Source organism: Salmo salar, chromosome ssa01 (genome assembly GCF_905237065.1).
Source record: "Salmo salar chromosome ssa01, Ssal_v3.1, whole genome shotgun sequence".
In the NCBI taxonomy this organism is placed as follows: Eukaryota; Metazoa; Chordata; class Actinopteri; order Salmoniformes; family Salmonidae; genus Salmo; species Salmo salar.
Genome location: NC_059442.1, coordinates 158,038,869 through 158,048,197, shown reverse-complemented (window position 1 = coordinate 158,048,197; position 9,329 = coordinate 158,038,869). Strand labels below are relative to the sequence as shown.

General features: G+C 46.1%; 1 non-coding gene across 1 annotated transcript; it reads left to right on the top strand.

Annotated features, from left to right (window-relative positions):
- The first annotated feature begins 8,844 nt into the window (after positions 1-8,844).
- Positions 8,845-8,992, top strand: LOC123726787 (5.8S ribosomal RNA). Its single transcript, XR_006758932.1, has one exon. It is a non-coding gene; the product is annotated as a 5.8S ribosomal RNA (ribosomal RNA).
- The last annotated feature ends 337 nt before the right edge of the window (positions 8,993-9,329 follow it).

The following is a 9,329-nucleotide window of genomic DNA, read 5'->3' as shown; positions in this document are numbered from 1 at the left end:
TCGATTCCCACGGGGGGGGAAAAAGAAAAAAAATGTATGAAATGTATTCACTACTGTAAGTCTCTCTGGATAAGAGCGTCTACTAAAATGTAAAATTCTGTGCCCATTGAAGTTTGTACCATGCTGTGTTGTTCCCTTGCTATGTTGTTGTCTTAGGTATCTCTTTATGTAGTGTTGTGTTGTCTCTCTTGTCGTCATGTGTGTTTTGTCCTACATTTATATTCTTATTTTAATTTTTTAATCCCAGCCCCGCAGGAGGCCTTTTGGCTTTTGGTAGGCCGTCATTGTAAATAAGAATTTGTTCTTAACTGATTTGCCTAGTTAAATAAAGCTTAAATAAAAATCAAAAAATAAGAGGGAAGAGAGACGTTTATTCAAGAGATTAAACATCTGGTTTACTGTACTAGACTGATTTTACTAGACTGAGTGTACTAGACTGATTTTACTAGACTGACTGTACTAGACTGATTTTCCTAGACTGAGTGTACTAGACTGATTTTACTAGACTGTTTGTACTAGACTGATTTTACTAGACTGTTTGTACTAGACTGATTTTACTAGACTGTTTGTACTAGACTGAATACACTAGACTGTTTGTACTAGACTGAATACACTAGACTGTTTGTACTAAACTGAATACACTAGACTGGGTTTTTATTATTACTTTAAAATATAATATCTGATGGTTACATTGAATAAAACCCTAACTCATTAATAAAATAAAAATAAAAAATGAAAGTAATAAATAAAAACAACATGATCCAAATATACTACCCCAATCACAACACACCTGTACAGAATATCTGCTAAAACCTCTCCAAGCTTCTTCTTCTCCCATATTGACAGAACTATTATCGTGGCGAGGGGGAGGTAGCCCAAGACAAACAAAGCCATCTCTAAATCTTCCCTCTGAGTTGTGTGAATATAGCTGTGAACATTCTCCCCCAGGAGAAACCGGCTGAGTTCTGCAACTCCCCCCTGCCTGAACCAAGCGGTATACAGTATGTCTCCCACACACTCTCTCACTCACGATCTCTAACTTTCTCTACCAAGCTACCCACCTCTCCTACCTTCTCTCCTATTTCTTTATTTTTGTCTTTTCTTCATTCTTTCGGTCTTAGCTTCCATGTTTTCTGTTTTTCTTCTTTTTTTTCTACTGTAGGCCTAAATCTCCCAATCTAACCTTCCAGCAGGTTTTCACTGATTAGGACAATACTGTAATCAGAAGCCATAGTTGTGTTTTTTTGTGTAAAAGGAAACTGTTTCATCTGTAAGATTATAAAGCAGGTTGACAGGTTGATTTGAATGTAATTCCCTTCAGACACCTTCCTTGAAATTATGCTTTAAGGAAAACTCTCAAAGGCAGTCTGAGTTGTTTATTGGCACAGGATCACCCTCTTGACAAAATTATTTTTATATTTTTTGTTTCACCTTTATTTAACCAGGTAGGCTAGTTGAGAACAATTTCTCATTTACAACTGCGACCTGGCCAAGATAAGCAAAGCAGTGCAACACAAACAACAACACAGAGTTACACATGGGATAAACAAACATAACAATAACACAATAGAAAAAAGTCTATATACAGTTTGTGCAAATTAGGTAAGATAAGGGAGGTAAGGCAATAAATAGGCCATAGTGGCGAAATAATTACAATTTAGTAATGGAGTGATAGATGTGCAGAAGATGAATGTGCAAGTAGAGATACTGGGATGCAAAGGAGCAAAAAAATAAATAACAGAATGGGGTTGAGGTAGTTGGATGGGCTATTTACAGATGGGCTATGTACAGGTGCAGTGATCTGTGAGCTGCTCTGACAGCTGGTGCTTAAAGTTAGTGAAGGAGATATGAGTCTCCAGATTCAGTGATTTTTGCAATTCATTCCAGTCATTGGCAGCAGAGAACTGGAAGGAAAGGTGGCCAAAGCAGGAATTGGCTTTGGGGATGACCAGTGAAATATACCTGCTGGAGCACGTGCTACGGGTGGGTGCTGCTATGGTGACCAGTGAGCTGAGATTAGGCGGGGCTTTACCTCGCAAAGACTTATAGATGACCTTGAGCCAGTGGGTTTGGCGACGAATATGAAGCGAGGGCCAGCCAACGAGGACATACATCTCGCAGCGGTAGGTAGTATATGGGGCTTTGGTGACAAAACGGATGGCACTGTGATAGACTGCATCCAATTTGCTGAGTAGAGTGTTGGAGGCTATTTTGTAAATGACATCACCGAAGTCAAGGATCGGTAGAATAGTCAGTTTAACGAGGGTATGTTTGGCAGCTTGAATGAAGGATGCTTTGTTGCGAAATCGGAAGCCGATTCTAGATTTAATTTTGGATTGGAGATGCTTAATGTGAGTCTGGAAAGAGAGTTTACTGTCTAACCAGACACCTAGGTATTTGTAGATGTCCATATATTCTAAGTCAGAACCGTCCAGAGTAGTAATGCTGGACGGGCGGGCAGGTGCTGGTAGCGATCGGTTGAAGAGCATGCATTTAATTTTACTGCATTTAAGAGCAGTTGGAGGCCACGGAAGGAGAGTTGTATGGCATTGAAGCTGGTCTGGAGGTTAATTAACACAATGTCCAAAGAAGGGCCAGAGGTATACAGAATGGTATCATCTGCGTAGAGGTGGATCAGATAATCACCAGCAGCAAGAGCGACATCATTGATGTATACAGAGAAAAGAGTCGGCCTGATAATTGAACCCTGTGGCACCCCTATAGAGACTGCCAGAGGTGTGGACAACATGCCCTCTGATTTGACACACTGAACTCTGTCTGAGAAGTAGTTGGTGAACCAGGCGAGGCAGTCATTTGAGAAACCAAGGCTGTTGAGTCTGCCGATAAGAATGTGGTGATTGACAGAGTTGAAAGCCTTGGCCAGGTCTATGTAGACGGCTGCACAGTATTGTCGCTTATCGATGGAGGTTATGACATTATTTACGACCTTGAGCGTGGCTGAGGTACACCCATGACCAGCTCGAAAACCAGATTGCATAGCGGAGAAGGTGTGGTGGGATTAGAAATGGTCAGTGATCTGTTTGTTAACGTGGCTTTCAAAGACCTTAGAAAGGCAGGGTAGGATGGGGGATGACCGCTGCAGCTTTCCAATCTTTGGGGATCTCAGACGATACGAAAGAGAGGTTGAACAGACTAGATTTGGGTGAAGGAGAAATGGGGAGGTTTGGGCATTTTGCTGTTGGGGGTGCAGGGCTGTTGATAAGGGTAGGGGTGGCCAGGTGAAAAGCATGGCCAGCCGTAGAAAAATACTTATTGAAATTCTCAATTATCATGGATTTATTGGTGGTGACAGTGTTTCCTAGCCTCAATGCAGTGGGCAGATGGGAGGAGGTGCTCTTATTCTCCATGGACTTTACAGTGTCCCAGAACTTTTTTGTGTTTGTGCTGCAGGACGCACATTTTTGTTTGAGAAAGCTAGCTTTTGCTTTCCTAACTGCCTGTGTACTGTATATTGGTTCCTAACTTCCCTGAAAAGTTGCATATTGCGGGGCTATTCGATGCTAATGCAGTACGCCACAGGATGTTTTTCTGCTGGTCAAGGGCAGTCAGGTCTGGAGTGAACCACGGGCTATATCTGTTCCTGGTTCCATTTTTTTTATGGGGCATGCTTATTTAAGATTGTAAGGAAAACACTTTTAAAGAATAACCAGGCATCTTCTACTGACGGAATGAGATCAATATCCTTCCAGGATACCTGGGCCAGGTTGATTAGAATGGCCTGCTCACAGAAGTGTTTTAGGGAGCGTTTCACAGTGATGAGGGGTGGTCATTTGACCGCAGACCCATTACGGACACAAGCAATGAGACAGTGATTTCTGAAATCCTGGTTGAAGACATCAGAGGTGTATTTGGATGGCAGGTTGGTTAGGATGATATCTATAAGTGTGGCTGTATTTATGGATTTGGGGTTGTACCTGGTGGGTTCATTGATCATTTGTGTGAGATTGAGAGCATCAAGCTTAGATTATAGGATGGCTGGGGTGTTGAGCATGTCCCAGTTTAGGTCACCTAGCAGCACGAGCTCTGAAGATAGATGGGGGAAATCAGTTCACATATGGTGTCCAGGGCACAGCTGGGGGCAGAGTGTGGTCTATAGCAAGCGGCAATGGTGAGAGACTTGTTTCTGGAAAGGTGGATTTTTAAAAGTAGAAGCTCAAATTTTTTGGGCACAGACCTGGATAGTAAGACAGAACTCTGCAGGCTATCTCTGCAGTAGATTGCAACTCCGCCCCCTTTGGCAGTTCTATCTTGTCAGAAAATATTATAGTTAGGGATGAAAATTTCAGGGGTTTTGGTGGTCTTCCTAAGCCAGGATTCAGACACGGCTAGGACATCCGGGTTGGCAGAGTGTGCTAAAGCAGTGAATAAAACAAACTTAGGGAGGAGGCTTCTAATGTTAACATGCACGAAACCAAGGCTTTTACGGTTACAGAAGTCAACAAATGAGAGCGCCTGGGAAATGGGAGTGGAGCTAGGCACCGCAGGGCCTGGATTAACCTCTACATCACCAGAGGAGCAGAGGAGGAGTAGGATAAGGGTACGGCTAAAGGCTATAAGAACTGGTTGTCTAGTATGTTTGGAACAGAGAGTAAAAGGAGCAGGTTTCTGGGTGCGGTAGAATAGATTCAATGCATAATGTACAGACAAAGGTATGGTAGGATGTCGGGGCTAGCATGCTAGCAGAAGGGCCTTAGAGGGACGTCGCGACGGAAGAAGTCTGTTGTTGCCCCCTCGTGCGGTTACATCACCAAACCAGTTGTTATTGGTCAGCAGGGGTCCGTGTAGTAAAAGGTTCCAAGCCAATTGTCAAAATAGGTATAGTAGCCCAAGAAATTGGCTGATGGACCTCTTCAGCTAACAGCTAACAGTCCGGTATGCTCTTGACAGCTAGCGGGCTGTGTCTAGCAGGCTAACAGATGGGCATTCAGGGGACAGAGGAGTCTATTGAAAACGTCGGTAGTCCAGTCGTGATGGTCCGCGGGGCTCCGTATCGGCAATAAAAGGGGTCCAGGCCAACTGGCAAAATAGGTATTGTAGCCCAAGGAGTGGCTAATGGACCTCTTCATCTAGCTGGGAGATGGGCCTAGCATAGGCTAGCTCCAGGCTAATTGGTACTTGCTTCGGGACAGAGACGTTAGCCAGGAGAAGCCAATCGGATAGCAGCTAGCTAGCTGCGATGATCTAGATGAAGAGATTCAGAGCTTGCAGTAGGAATCCGGGGATATGGAGAAAAAGAAGTCCAATATGCTCTGAGTTGAATCGCACTGTGTAGACTGGCAGGAGTTGTCCGGGCTAAAGGTTAGCTGATGACCACTAGCAGTGGCTAGCTGACCACTAGCTAGTAGCTAGTTAGCTGGCTAGCTGCTCTTGGGGGTTCCCGTTCTAAAGTAAAGAAAATAGCAGATCCATACCACATTGGGTGAGGCGGTTTGCAGGAGAGTATGTTGAAGTTGGGGTTAAGAAAAATATAAAAAATATATGCAAAGAAAAAAGATATAAAAATATATATATATAAAGATATACAGTTGAAGTGGTAAGTTTACATACACCTTAGCCAACTACATTTAAACTCAGGTTTTCACAATTCCTGACATTTAATCCACAATTCCCTGTCTTAGGTCAGTTAGGATCGCCACTTAATTTTAAGAATGTGAAATGTCAGAATAATAGTGGAGAGAATGATTTATTTCAGCTTTTATTTCTTTCATCATATTCCCAGTGGGTCAAAAGTTTACATACACTCAATTAGTATTTGGTAACATAGCCTTTAAATTGTTTAACTTGAGTCAAACGTTTCAGGTAGCATTCCACAAGCTTCCCACAATAAGTTGGGTGAATTTTGGCCCATTCCTCCTGACAGAGCTGGAATAACTGAGTCAGGTTAGTAGGCTTCCTTGCTCGCACACACTTTTTCAGTTCTGCAGCAAATGTTCTATAACATTGAGATAAGGGCTTTGTGATGGCCACTCCAATACCTTGACTTTGTTGTCCTTAAGCCATTTGGCCACAACTTTGGAAGTATGCTTGGGGTCATTGTCCATTTGGAAAAAACATTTGTGACAATGCTTTAACTTCCTGACTGATGTCTTGAGATGTTGCTTCAATATATCCACATGAAGTGAAGTGAACCTGTCCCTCCTGCAGCAAAGCACCCCCACAACATGATGCTGCAACCACCTTGATTCATAGTTGGGATGGTGTTCTTCGGCTTGCAAGCTTCCCCCTTTTTCCTCCAAACATAACGATGGTCATTATGGCCAAGCAGTTCTATTTTTGTTTCATCAGACCAGAGGACATTTCTCAAAAAGGTACGACCTTTGTCCCCATGTACAGTTGCAAACCATAGTCTGGCTTTTTTTATGGCGGTTTTGGAGCAGTGGCTTCTTCCTTGCTGAACAGCCTTTCAGGTTATGTCGATATAGGACTCGTTTTACTGTGGATATAGATACTTTTGTACCTTTTTCCTCCAGCATCTTCACAAGGTCCTTTGCTGTTGTTCTGCGATTGATTTGCACTTTTCGCACCAAAGTATGTTAATCTCTATGAGATGGAACGCATCTTCTGGGTGAGGGATGGCCCCTGGAGCCATTTCCCCCATCACCACCTGGTAACCCGTTCAATCACAGCTGGACATAGTCTCTGGAGCGAAAGTTGAACATAGTGCGATTTCTGAGAATTATGGACTTTTTTTTTTGCGTTTTTCAGCAAAGCTCACTCCAGGGCAGCGCTGGGTCTTTAGTCTCATTTGGGCCTGGGCATGTGTGCCTTTGGTCCTTTGGTCCTTTGGGCTATAAGGTTAGCTTGAAGCTGTGCCTTTAAGAGAAAAAAACCCAGCAGTTAATCCCAGGTGGCGCCCGAGCCCAATTAGCCCCACCTTGGCCCACACCTGGGGCTCATTAAGCCCTTGTTAGGGTTAGTTCGTTGGCGGCCGTTGGAGTAAACAAAGGGAAGCGCGGGAAGGCAGGAAAAAGAAGCTATGAAGAGCAAGAAAAAACGTGATTGTGGGCTCTGTTCCAAGCAGAATATTGTGCGGATAGACAAACATTTAAAGTCCGCCCATTCTCTTAAGTATGGGACTATCAAATGGAAGCAAGCTCTGCTAACTAGCCAGTATTCTACCGCAAGAGAGCAGGCCGAATCAGGGCAGCCCAGTGAACCACGTTTGGAACCGATGGAGCAAGTCTGCGTCGGGGAGACTTCATCAAACAGCGAGAGTGAGTCATCCAGCATTAAGGGTGAGGGGAATGCAATTTTGACTGAATATGAGCACTTTATTCTGGGTAAAAACTCTTCATTGAAATGAATTGTTATGTCAGAGGGCAAGGCCCATGAAGGACTGTGTTCCCTGGATAATTACAGACGTGTTTCTGGGTGGTATAGCCAAGTTGAAGACCGTGGTTTAGCCCCATCCACATTAAAAATGTACCGTGCCGATGTTCGAAGTTTCCTGAAATATCTTATTTTATTTAAGCCGAAAAGTCTGCGGGCTGAAGCCAGTGCAATTAGATTGGTGTTACTCTACTTGGCAAAGATGGATCGTGATTCCCGGCAGGCCCAGGCAAAGTACAGAGCACAATTTCGCAGGCACTGCAGAGACGAGGTGCTCAGCGCTGCAGAGTTAAGGTGGTTTGTCGAGTTAAGTGCTCAAGCTATTCCTTCGGTTCTCAGCAGACTGGAGGTCCGAGCAACTTGCTCTGACAGACGTAGGTTTGCGGCTCTCATGACCAGCAGGTTGGCTGTATTTAATGGCACTAGACGATCCCCAGTGACGATGTTCAGTGAGAGGGATTTTCTGGAAGTAACACGGAAAGGATTGACAGATTGATAGCTCTTTCTCGATTCTGTGGGTGGTGGTGCATGGCCGTTCTTAGTTGGTGGAGCGATTTGTCAGGTTAATTCCGATAACGAACGAGACTTCGGCATGCTAACTAGTTATGCGGCCCCGAGTGGTCGGCGTCCAACTTCTTAGAGGGACAAGTGGCGTTTAGCCACACGAGATTAAGCAATAACAGGTCTGTGATGCCCTTAGATGTCCGGGGCTGCACGCGCGCCACACTGAGCGGATCAGCGTGTGTCTACCCTTCGCCAAGAGGCGTGGGTGACCCGCTGAACCCCTCTCGTGATAGGGATTGGGGATTGCAATTATTTCCCATGAACGAGGAATTCCCAGTAAGCGCGGTTCATAAGCTCGCGTTGATTAAGTCCCTGCCCTTTGTACACACCGCCCGTCACTACTACCGATTGGATGGTTTAGTGAGGTCCTTGGATTGGCCCCGCCGAGGTCGGTCATGGCCCTGGCGGAGCGCCGAGAAGACGATCAAACTTGACTATCTAGAGGAAGTAAAAGTCGTAACAAGGTTTCCATAGGTGAACCTGTGGAAGGATCATTTAATGGGTTGCCAACCGCCAACATGGGGCTGTGCTCCAGAAACCAAACTCTGCTCATCCCCTTTCCCCGTTAGCCACGGCCACATGGCGCACCTATGGGCGGGTGAGTCAGCCACTACCGAAGGGGACCGGGACTTCCCGACATGGTCTCCCATTTTTAAGCGGCTTGAGTATTCCCCAGTATCCTCACGCGGCACTGGGAACCTAGTCAACCGCTCTGCGCCCCGGCACAGGCGGGGGATTAATGCCTCCCCAGCCCTCCCGGCGCTTCGGCGACAGCGGTGGCGGAGCACCCGGAGGCCCCCCTAACCTTAAACCTATTTGTCTGTGAACTGTGACCTCTTGCTCTGGCGAAGGGCGGGCGGGGGAAAGGAGGGCAAACTTCCCAACTCTGCCTAGCCACTAGCCTCTGCGTACAACAAAAAACAAGAGTACAACTGTTAGCGGTGGATCACTCGGCCCGTACGTCGATGAAGAACGCAGCTAGCTGCGAGAACTAATGTGATTTGCAGGACACATTGATCATCGACACTTCGAACGCACTTTGCGGCCTCAGGTTCCTCCTACGTCTGTCTGAGGGTCGCTTTGCCATCCATCACAACCTCCAGGTTTCCGCGGCTGGGGCAGTCGCAGGCCGCCTTCGTCCTCCTAAGTGCAGAGCAGGACGGCTCAGTGGGAGTGTTGAGGAAGGGCCTCGGCTCTCTCTCCTCTCCCCCGTGCGGCCTTCCTTTCCCTTCCCGCCTCAGCGGGAGGCGCCCACTTTCCCCGCATGGTTGGGCGCGGCTGCCGGTGGACTCTGTCATTCCGTGCTGCCCGCGTTACGCATGAGGTTCTCAGGGTAGCGCTCGGGGTTAGGTTTGGGCCACGGAGCTCCGACCGCCGTCCTGAACCGGATTGAGAAGGTGAGCCCGAGCGCCCGG